Genomic DNA, 11,378 nt, shown 5'->3' with positions numbered 1-11,378 from the left:
TTTCATATATAATCAGAATTAACAATCAGAGAAGTGAAGGAAAAGGCGTTTTTCAGCTCCTGATTAAAAGCACAACAAGCTTTAAAGCTGACTTCCATTTCCAGCAGTGTTAAGTATTACCACCAATCATAGTAAATCCACTTCTTTGTTCTATTAAAGTTTCTCCTCTGGTGTGTTTTGTTTAGGATGTTGACACCAATCATCAGTTTTTTTGTCATAAGAAACAACCACAAACACACTAACCAGCTAATTCTGCATCGGACTGTGTTTTACCTTCATGTACATCCGCACACATACATTCAGGCTCATTAAATCTTCATGAGAGTATGAAAGCAGCCTTTGGCCTGACCTCCGGAGCCCAGCTGTGGCTCTCAGCAGCTCACATTAGAAGAGAACAAACGGGCCACAGTGGACAGTTTGGGAATTTGGAGCCGCTGGCATGGTGAGCGATTCAGCACGAGAATGTGTTGAAACGAGCATCTGGGCTGATTAAACCCTTATCATCTCCTATAAGCCGTTACAAGGCAAATTGTGTTGCTCTTTCTTTTTTTTAATTGAATTTTTTTCCCCAAAAAGGTTTTTTTTTTGGGTTTTTTGCTTTCTTTTAGAAAAAACAAAAGAAGAATGAGAAAAGAGACATTCAGCAAATGGTTCAGCTGGTTGGGAATCCAGTCGGGGATCTGCTCCCAGCCATCAGGTCGCCTCCTTTGCACTGATTTTTAATTGTTTTGAGCATTACATCATAAACAGTATGCCATGTGCTCGTGCACAATGGACCTGTTGGGTGTTACAGCAAACAGTGGATTTGGAAAACAACCAGGTGGATTTGGAAAACGGGTTTCATGTTATCCAAGAAATGACGAAACAAAATTAAAACAGCAGACACTAAAGATTTGGCCCAATAAAAAAGCTCTACGGTGACAAAGTGACTCCTGACCAATCAAAACTCAGAACTGACCTGGCACACCAAGAACCAAAGAGGAAGTGTTCATACTGGCAGATCAAACCATATGAAACATAAAGGGGGAGTTTATAACACCAACACCTACAGTAACTACAAAGAAAAGAAAACAGCAAAGTGAGTTTTGTTTAATCAACATACAAGCAACAGACAAATCTTAAAATATCTAAATAAGCAATTTAAATCTAATGATTTACATAATATTCAAATCAAACAATCCCCACCCCCCCTTCATTTGTTACAGCCTGATTAGCAGCTTCCTTATATAAACCTGGTTCTCCCATGTTTCCTGTAGAAGTCAGCAGCAAAAGTCTGGACCGCCAGCAACGGTAACACAAAAAAGAATTAGTCTGACTTTAGGAGCATATTGTAGGATATACAAGAGTTAACTAAAGTGTGTTCAACAATTAGAACTTGTGTACTTCAACAAATACTAAGTAAACTATGCTGAAGAATTCTGTCATTGGTGTTTGTCTGCGTGCAAGATGGGTGTCACAAGTGTTAGAAGATGTAACAAAAGGAGTTATATATCTGAAACTTTGTTCAGTATTTGGAGTCTCCATGTTCTCCCCGTGCAGTGTGGGTTCTCTCCGGGTTCTCCAGCTTCCTCCCACAAGGTCCAAAAACATGTTGAGGTTAATTGGTGATTCTAAATAGTCCATAGGTGTGAATGTGAGTGTGCTTGGTTGTCTGTCTCTAAGTGTAGCCCTGTGATAGACTGGTGACCTGTCCAGGGTGTCCCCTGCCTTCACCCTGAGTCAGCTGGGAAAGACTCCAGCCCCCCATGATCCTAGTGAGGATTAAGCGGTGTATAGATGATGGATGGATGTTCAGTATTTTGAGTAAATGTCATATTGATGGATTCAATTCATTTTATTTATTTTGCAAGGAAAAATCTGCCTCAGCCAGTTGGGGTGAGGCTAAAGTGGAGAGAGAACAGAAAAGAGAGAACAGAAACAATGCTGAAGACAACAAAAACAACTTGTTGCAGGCCAGCGACAGCTGATCAGAACCTGTAGCTCCAGACAGCACAAAACACAAGGTACAGGTAGCAACGTGCAACGGTGGCGTATGACTGGATGAAAGACTGGGGACAAATTAAAGGAATAACCTGAACCACTGACTCCTACACTGAGGGAATCTGGTGGCTCTGTTGCTGCCATACGTTTGGTCCACTTGTCTCCTTAGAGGAAAGGGTCACTGTAGATCAATACAAAGTGGTTCTGAGTGATCGCCTTTATGCACCTTTATTCCCTGTCCCAGGCTTATGGTTAGATCACAACCAGATCTCAACTAATATGTTTGGGGAGATGTTGGGCCAACGTGGTAGACAGAGTTCTCCACCACCATCATTAAAACACAAAATGAGTGAATATCTTTTGGAAGAATGGTGTCATTCCCTCCAATGGAGCTCCAGAGACCTGGAGAATCAACGTCACGGAGCATGAAACTGTTCTGGTAGTATGTCGTGAACATACACTTTACCTAAACACCATATGCTGTTTGTTTGTTTGTTTGTTTTTTTCGTTTAATTGCCACCAGTCTGTATTTACCACATATAGGATTGTATGACACTGAAAGTTAAAGCAGCACATCTGTGTGTGTTTATCATATGAAAAGGGTCACTTCACGTGTTAAACCCACACATATTTATTGCTATTTTGCAGTTCTGTTTAACTCTACAGAGTGTTTTATTGTCTTTAAGCTCATTGTTTGTTGAATAGATGCAGAAAAGAGAGACGGGGAATATAGGACGGAAAGCAGCTGAGTAACATGAAGGTTCAGGCTGGTTTGGACCTGAGCTGCTCGAAGGCACTTGGGTCCATGTGATATGGGAGCTCAGACAGTTAGAGACCAGGTTTGTCCCTGTGGTGCATTGTTTTGGTTCCATCGCCCACAACTTTCATTTTAACCTCTTTCTAGCGTCAGCAGTGAGCTCTGAGGAACCCCTCATGAGTGGTTGGAGACCAAAACAAAAACAAGACTGAATATTGGACTTAGATTCATCAGCTGCCCAGAACCTAAACTCCAAATAGGTTCTATTGCAACTCCTGATCTTCTGGGTGTGTCGATAGGAAACAGTTTTCCAGTGAGTTTTTCACACCAGCTTCAAGTTGCATGTTTAGTTTGTTTTGCTGCCATCAAGTGGCCACAGAGATCTTCTTTTATAAAGCGAGGCCTCACAGTTAATAATGCATCTTGTCGGCCTTGTGCCAACGTTTAATACTAATAATTCATTGGAGGAATTTGTATTTCTCCTTGTAAAGCACCAGATCAGCCACAACAACCCTGGATGAGGCGATGAAACGGTGCCTCGAGGCCACTTTAGCAGAAGGAAGCTTAAACTCCATGTGGTTGGAGGGGATGTTTCTTACATTTTACCTCAGATCACTAATCAGAGCATCACCTCTCATGCTCGCTATTTGTCACCGAATCCCTTCATCGACTCGCTGCATCGACAAAACAGTTCGTTTGACAAATTCACAGCTCGCGCAGTCGCATTGTCCGGGCCACCGACAACCACAGAATGAAGGCTCCTGTGAGGATGGTAGGGAATTGTTTTGCGCTGGCTGCATATTGTCAGAGGAGACTTCTTGCCAAGAAACAATCCAGAACATTTGGCTCATGCTTAGTCTCCTGTTTGGCCTGTCAGGAGCCTGAACTGCCAACACTAGTTTCCTCAAACCTTCAATGTTTACAGTCCAGCCTGTGCCTCAGGAATAATAAGATGAAAAAAAAAAAAATCTAATGCATGTGCAGCAAACAGTGGGAGCAGATTACGTCTGCTTCGTTTGGGTGGATGTTTACCATGTGGTCATGACATATGCCGTTCGACGGGAGAGGGAGTAATGATGTCACTTGCAGGAGATCTCCTTTTGTACTTGCAGCCAATGAGGGAGCGGTTGGAAAAAAGGAGGGAAGCGCGAGGCGCACTGCTGTTAGGCAGAAGAGAGCATTCTGGCAGGAGCAGGGTTTTCCAAAGCGACGACGGTGGCATTAGCCTCTGATAAGCTCCGGGCCTTGTTCCAGCGCTCATAAGCTGCGACCGCCTTGCCTCCTCTTACCTTCTTTTCATCACTTCTTTCCTAATAAAATGCACAATAACTAACTGATTGGATCACAGGGAGACAGTTTTACAAGGTAATCCCCCCCCCACTGGCTAATGTTTCTGAGTGAGGTCAAAGCGCACGAGGCGGCGGCGTTTTTAATAACCTGTGGACGTGTGGCGGCTCCTACCAAGAGCTGGAGATGATTTCAAAGAATAAGAGAGAGACAATCAAAGAGTGCGTAAAAGACCGAGGGAGATGGTTTTTCACAATGATGCTGCTGCTGTTGCCATGGAGACAGTAGTAGTTTTTTTTATTTTTTTTATGTTGGGCACCTGTTTGTGTGTGTGTGTTAAAATCCTCATCGTATCTGGACCGCCGTGCGTGAGCTCACAAAGGATTACATCATTCACTCAGAGATGCATTAGCTTGTGTTTCCTTTAATGCAACTTACAGTTGGATGCACTGTGATAACCTGTGCGCCGCCACGACGCACCACTAGATGGGGATGTCAGGTTCTCACAGCGGGGGTTGGAGTCATGTGGCAGCTCAACCTCCTGTTCCATGACGGGGCCATAGGTTCTCTCTGGTCAGAGCGCATGACATGACGAGGCCAGAAAGCACCGTGATGGTCGTATGAGGCACTGGAATCAAGTAAAGTGACGATGTGAGGCGTCTGCAGGTCCTCGTGTTCAGCTTTGCAACAGATATGGTCAAAACTCTTAAACACGATGAACCCGTGGGTGTTTTTATTTTGCTGCTGTTCTATTTTTAGCCATCATACACTCATTTTTCACAATATAAAATCCTCTATGGAAACAGCACAACCATGTCCAGAAGCTGAGAAAACACACAGTTAGAATGTCATTAACCACACATAAAAAAAGTAGAATTTCTCTATTTCTTATACAAATAAAGCGATTTAGTGTGTTACCATTACTTGAAAACAAACGGTGGCTCCACATGCTATAAATATTTGACTATTTACATTTTTACAGCCTCTACAAACACTACACATCAGCTCTAGAAAGATGTTTCACCATGCTGAATGGATCCTCCACCGCCTTGCTCCTCTGTGTGCCACTTTTGAACCCTGCTGCATTGATTTTATTGAGCAAATGTGTTTTATTTTCCTCTCTTGTGGAAACACTGCCTGCAGTTCATCTGATTTTTTTCTGTCACATGACATTGCTGAAGCTCATGATTCATATTTTGTGCAAAATTTTTGCTAATTTTTTATTTAATGTTATTTTTTTGGTGAATCTCTTCATGAAACCAGGTGATTTTCATGAAATATTGTAATTTTAAGCATATATTTAGTCATTTTTTCTGACTGAACTGTACGACATAGGAAACTATTTCTATTTTCACAGTTTCAGACTCTGATCATTTGTTTATTTTTGGCAATTTTCTTTTTTTAAAACACGCCTTTCAGACAATCTTGGGGTTCTGTGGTTCAGAGGGCTAAACCATCCCTGCTGTATAATCCACTTCAACAGTTGTTATCATCCAAATATGTCACTGCCTCCGTGTGGAGCTTCCTAAAGCTCTGGAGAAACTTTTGATAATCACCTTTCAAACATTTTTAAAAAAATCACACTTAAGAGCTATTTTCTGTGTTAAAGGCTGAATATTTCTGTCAGGGTTTCATCTCTTTGAGGTAAACAAAAGAGGAAGCAGATAGTTATCTTTAGAAAATCTGCCCTTCCACCCCAAATATGGACTCGATCTATAATTCATATGATTGAAAGCTCCCTTACTATACAAAAACATCCCTGCCCCGTCCCCTCCCCCCACGCACCATGTGGCTGTGTGAGAAGGATAGATGTGGCTGTCCATAAAGCCCATAATAAGTGTTGCTTAGCCTGGAATAGTCCTGAGCTGAAGGGGTGTTCCCACTGCGACGAGTCCGCGCTCACATTTCCCAAAGGGATTTATGGGTGGCTGCATGGGAGACGGAGTATCATCACAAGAGGACGAATCACTGGGGCAGCGAAAGAGCTGATACCGAGGATGTCAGTTTTTAAAGCGCATGCCTGCTTTTGCACGGAGGTGGTTTGACATATGTAATGCATATGTGCACGAGGAAGCAGGAATGCACCTCTGATAGATGCTGTAGGGCGAGAAGAGGTGAGTCTCCACCTGTGTGTGCATCAAAAAAAAAATAAAGTGAGTGGTGAAATTTCATTGATCTCAGCGCTTAACAGCAAACACAAAGAGCTGGACCTTGGCACAGAAATGGAAAAAAAAAATGTTGCGCCTCAGTTAAAAAGGACAACTCAGACAGAAGGACTTTGCTGTCGCAGCGGCGCAAATTGACTCATGCCCTTCCACGTTCGCTCGCTGCAGTCCGGGGAAGAGTCCTGCGCTACAAACAGCATGTCAGAAACAGAGATGGGAGATCAATGAGGGCTGTGACACCGTGGGAGCTGACAGAGGCTTGTCACACCGAGAGAATCCCCAACGCTCAGGGCCTACAGCCCGGCTTCACTTGAGACACACTCGCACACATACTTGTGCTTAAAATACTCCCATCAGCTCCTGAAAGTGACGACTTGATAGAGCAGAAAACAAAACATTGACATTAGAAAGCAGTGTGGGTTAACGGCTTAATCCATTCATGTGCACATGCATATAAATAATTACAATTATGATGCAGAATTACTGACTGTACTTGAATCAGGGAATTTCTGAGGATCCGTGTGTTCATAAAGGACCTATGAAGCTCTATTTTCTCTCCTCCTGTAAAGATGGATTTTTATATTTTCAGAAGGTCAACTCTCTCCGCTGTTGTTTTCTGTGTCATTGGGCTCTTTTAATCCGATGCGCTCTAGGATGAACTAACCCTGAATAACTTTCATCACAATTTATTACTTAACATAAACAGATTGTGTCTGTTATGGTATTATGTGATTACTTTAAGCTAACTATTCCAACCATTTACCCATTCCTTTAAGCTAGTTATTGTAACCATTTATTATTTCTTTAAGCTAACCATTAGAATTAGAATAAAAAATTTGAATAAAACTTTATTAATCCTTTCGGTACAAGACCTCAGGGAAATTGTTAATTTTAGCCATTCATCATTATTTAAGCTAACTACTGCAACCATTTGTCATTACGTCAAACTAATTATTCCAACTATTTATCCATCACTTTAAGCTAACTATTCCACCTATTTCGCCATTGCTTTAAGCTAACTATTCCAGCTATTTATCTTTACTTTAAGCTAACTATTCCCACAATTTACCCATTCCTTTAAGCTAGTTATTGTAACCATTTATTATTTCTTTAAGCTAACCATTAGAATTAGAATAAAAAATTTGAATAAAATTTTATTAATCCCTTCGGTACAAGACCTCAGGGAAATTGTTAATTTTAGCCATTCATCATTATTTAAGCTAACTACGGCAACCATTTGTCATTACGTCAAACTAATTATTCCAACTATTTATCCATTACTTTAAGCTAGCTATTCCAACTATTTACTTTAAGCTGGCTATTCCAACTATTTATCCATTACTTTAGCTAACTATTCCAACTATTTATCTTTACTGTAAGCTAACTATTCCAACTATTTATCTATTAAATTAATCTAACTATTCCAACTATGTGTTTTAACCAGTTTTCAGTTCCCTGCAATTCAATCAGCCGAAGATCTGAATTATGGGGAATTGAAAACTGGTTAAAACAAGCCAGCGAACAGTAAAACTGTTTGTGCTGCTACTCCACCGATAAATAACAATGAACTAACAGTTAATTACATCAGCAGTAAATCTAAAGGAGGATGACACCTGAGTTTATGGTGAACCAGGCGGCCTGTCAATCACTCCAGAGCCGCCTGTCAATCAAATAGCCACGCCCCCTCGTATAAACTTTGGCGATTTATTAAAAATTCAATATTGAATTATTTTCAGATTTTCCACCTGATCTCTGGGTTTGACCATGAAAACTAACGAAAGAAAAATCCTGAGCTGTATTAAAGCCGTCTTTCGTGATCTGTGTTTTCTGGAGCTGTTTGGAGCCAGCACCTGTCGGCCGTAGTGGTACTGCAGGTTTTTTCTGACACTTCCGGGTTCATTTTTCAGGGCCGGTTGCTACGTCCATCTCTCCTGCACAGCCTCTCTGTGCGCTGCTGCTGCTGCTGCTGCTGCTGCTGCACAGGTGCTCAGGCTGCTCCACATATCCAGGCAGCTCTCCGCCCTCTCCGCCGCCACGAGCTGCGCTCATTCGCTCTCCTCAACAGCCCGGATGTAGCGCGCAGGACCGCACAGTCCTCCACTTAGTGATAATAACATGGCGCTGGCAGACACATAACGGTGCCCACCGCTCCGACACTATCCGCGATAACACACCAAACCAAGCGGCGGGACATGTGAGCTCTTCGACCCCCAGCAGAAGCAGGTACGTGCGGGGCGTTTTGTGCGAAAGACGACGGAGGTTTTTGCTTAAAAAAAAAAAAAAAAAATGTGGCTGCTGCTGCTGCTTCTTCTTCTTGCAGGGGGGCAAAAAAAAAAAAAAGCCGCTCTGGATAAAGGCGAAATTGCACGTCTAACGGGCTCGGTTCGTGTCTGCGGGTCTGCTTGAAACAGCAGTGTCATTCGGGGCAGGTTGGCGTCGGTGCTTACGATGCATCCGTGCAGAAATAAATCTGTCATTTTCTAGTGCATGTGTTGTCATGGCTGTCAGGCTCATCCGTGCGTCGACCGCTGTCCTTGGTATTGAACCGGGTGGGCATCACACCTATGCACGCTGCAAGCCCCATCTGAAGGCCCGTTAAAGCCTCATTTCCCTACATTCTCCTAAATGAGGTGGATTTGTTGTTGGAAGCAAAAAAAAAAAAAGGAAATCACTGTGATGCATGCAGAGGAGGCTCTCTGTGGTTAGTTTACAGCCTCCCATGGTTTTTTTTTTTATTATTATGGCTCTATAATATATTCCCCCTGCTGTATGACAGTGATGATGACAGTGCAGGACATTTATTTGCACTGCTGCCCCTGTTTTTATTTTTATTTATTTATTTTTCTTCCCCTGCAGCCAGCCAGAGTTGGAAGTGAGCTCAGGCTAATGTAGGCCAGGTAAGGGCAGGAACAGATGGCTTGTTTTCAAGTTCAGCGTGGGATTAGAATGTGTAGACGAAAATTAAAAGTGGTGGCTCGGCCCTCTGAGCTGGGGTTCCCCTCCTAAGCTCATAATCGCCCTAACAGCAACACTCTATTAATAGGGGTAATAATAACATGTTGTACAAGACCTCTAACGCCGTCGGGAGGCCCGTGTTTCGTCCTGGAACGTAGATCAGTGGTTGTTGTTGTTGGAGTTCAAGCCTCATGAATAGATGATACGGTGGATGCAGTTTGCAGAATTTATTGCTTTGGCAGGGATTTGCATACAAAGGAGGCCAACTATGACCACCTGTCAGCCAGCCTCTCCGTCCACTTCTCATGTAAACAGCGTGGTCAAGAGCAGTTAATGCAAAATCTGCACTTACCTGCAACTGTTGTGATGGTCATTTACACCACTTTTAGCTGCTTTCCTTTGCATGATGTCATACAGGCTGCATAACATTTGTAGAAACCAGAGAACCAAGACTTTTTTTTTTCTCTCTCTCTTTATTTTCTCACAGTGTTTTGACAAGCGATTGATTATAGGCTGGATAATCACATCTGGGCTTGTTTTTTTGACATTTGGCATTTACTCACCACCGAATCAATTAAGGCAGCAGATTAGTCGTTAGGGCCGGACGGACTAAAAACAACAAAACAAACATATGTGGTATTTTATCCGCACAGTAATCTACAGTGAAAGCCCAGAAAACAAGCAAAACGGGCAGTGCAGATGCAATATATTTGTGTTCTGTTTTGACAATAAAATAACATTTTATATTAGATATAGACTCCTAATATATGCTGTAATGGTGTTAATCTCTATTCAGCACTAAACTATTGTGGCTAAACTGCTGCACTATATTCTTGAAATAACAGAATCGTGGTGATTGTTATCTAAAGGCTTGTCAGGCAAAGTGAAACCGTTTGTCACTTATCAATCAGAAATTAAAGGGGCACTGCAGTCATTTTAGATTACGGGCTGAGCGATTATCATCATCAAAATCACAGGAGGTGCAGTTTTGTCATTATAAGGAAGCTTTGCATTGCCACAGAGATGTTTGGGCCTGTAGGTTATATACAGATTTAAGGGAACGTGCTTGTTTGATGCAGACTGCAGCAAAAATCACATCATTTAATTATTATTATTTTGTGGAAAAGGAAGAATGCAAACATTTAATTGCAATATCTGTCAAACATAATCACAATATTATTATTATTTTTTTTGCATGTCATTCAGCTCCAGTAGAAATTGATGCAACAAGATGCTAAAATATTCTGACCGTCAAGGGTTAAGCTCCAAAAACGTGGCTCCTACAGTTCCCATCATGCATCTCTCCAGCAGCTGTATACCCTCTCCTGCATGGTAACATCCACGTCTTTTTATCCACATGCCCTCAGCTTTTTTTTTATTGCAGTTTTTTTTTTCCTTTACAACTCTAAGATAACCTTGATGATATCATTACATCCTTAAACTTAACAAAACTCCTCCAGTGATGCGAATTGGGCTGCAGCGGCTGCTTAAATGTCAAACCTCGCCGTCCTCTTGTCCCGATCGCACATTAAGGTGCGATTAAGGGCGCTCTTTGTTTGTCCTTTTCGACGCGATGGGGTGTGTTATTTTAAAAAAAAATCGGAAGACACTTAGCGGCTGAGTCAATGTGTTGGTCTGCGTGAGCTCGCTCGCCTGGTTATCCACTCTGTAATGTATTCAGCGCGAGCACCGAGCACAACAGCTTTACATAATGATCAAAGCTTGAGGGATGCCAGGGCATGGCTTCAGCCTGCAGTAATAATAATAATAACCTTTGAAGTTATCACAATCCCACAACCTCGTTCGCCTCATGCTCTGCCTCACTCTTTTTCCCGTTTCACCGTCGCGCATGCACTTGCACGGACCCACTCCAAGGTCCTCTTCTGTTTAATGTTTCTGGATACGGGGTGAGCACTTAAAAGAGGAGAGCGATAATGAACACATGACTAACTATTTTAGTCCCTATGGCTCTGCACTAGACTGCTCTTGCTGTCTATGAGGAGGCAGCCTTTCGTTGCTCGCACAAATTCACAATTACATAAGAGTTGGAGTGAGTCGTACATTGAATAATGTAGCCAGAGGAAGACAATCTTGCTCTCCTTTTGCTGTGCACACTTACATACGTCCTCTATGTACGCGCTGCTTCCTCAACCTTCAAGACTGACCTCATGTGCCACTGACCAGCATCTTTGTTCCTCTTGCTCTGTTTCGCAATGCATGGGTGGGAATCTGTA

This window comes from Stegastes partitus, unplaced genomic scaffold (assembly GCF_000690725.1).
Source record: "Stegastes partitus isolate 25-593 unplaced genomic scaffold, Stegastes_partitus-1.0.2 Scaffold2059, whole genome shotgun sequence".
In the NCBI taxonomy this organism is placed as follows: Eukaryota; Metazoa; Chordata; class Actinopteri; family Pomacentridae; genus Stegastes; species Stegastes partitus.
This window is presented reverse-complemented; position numbering follows the sequence as displayed.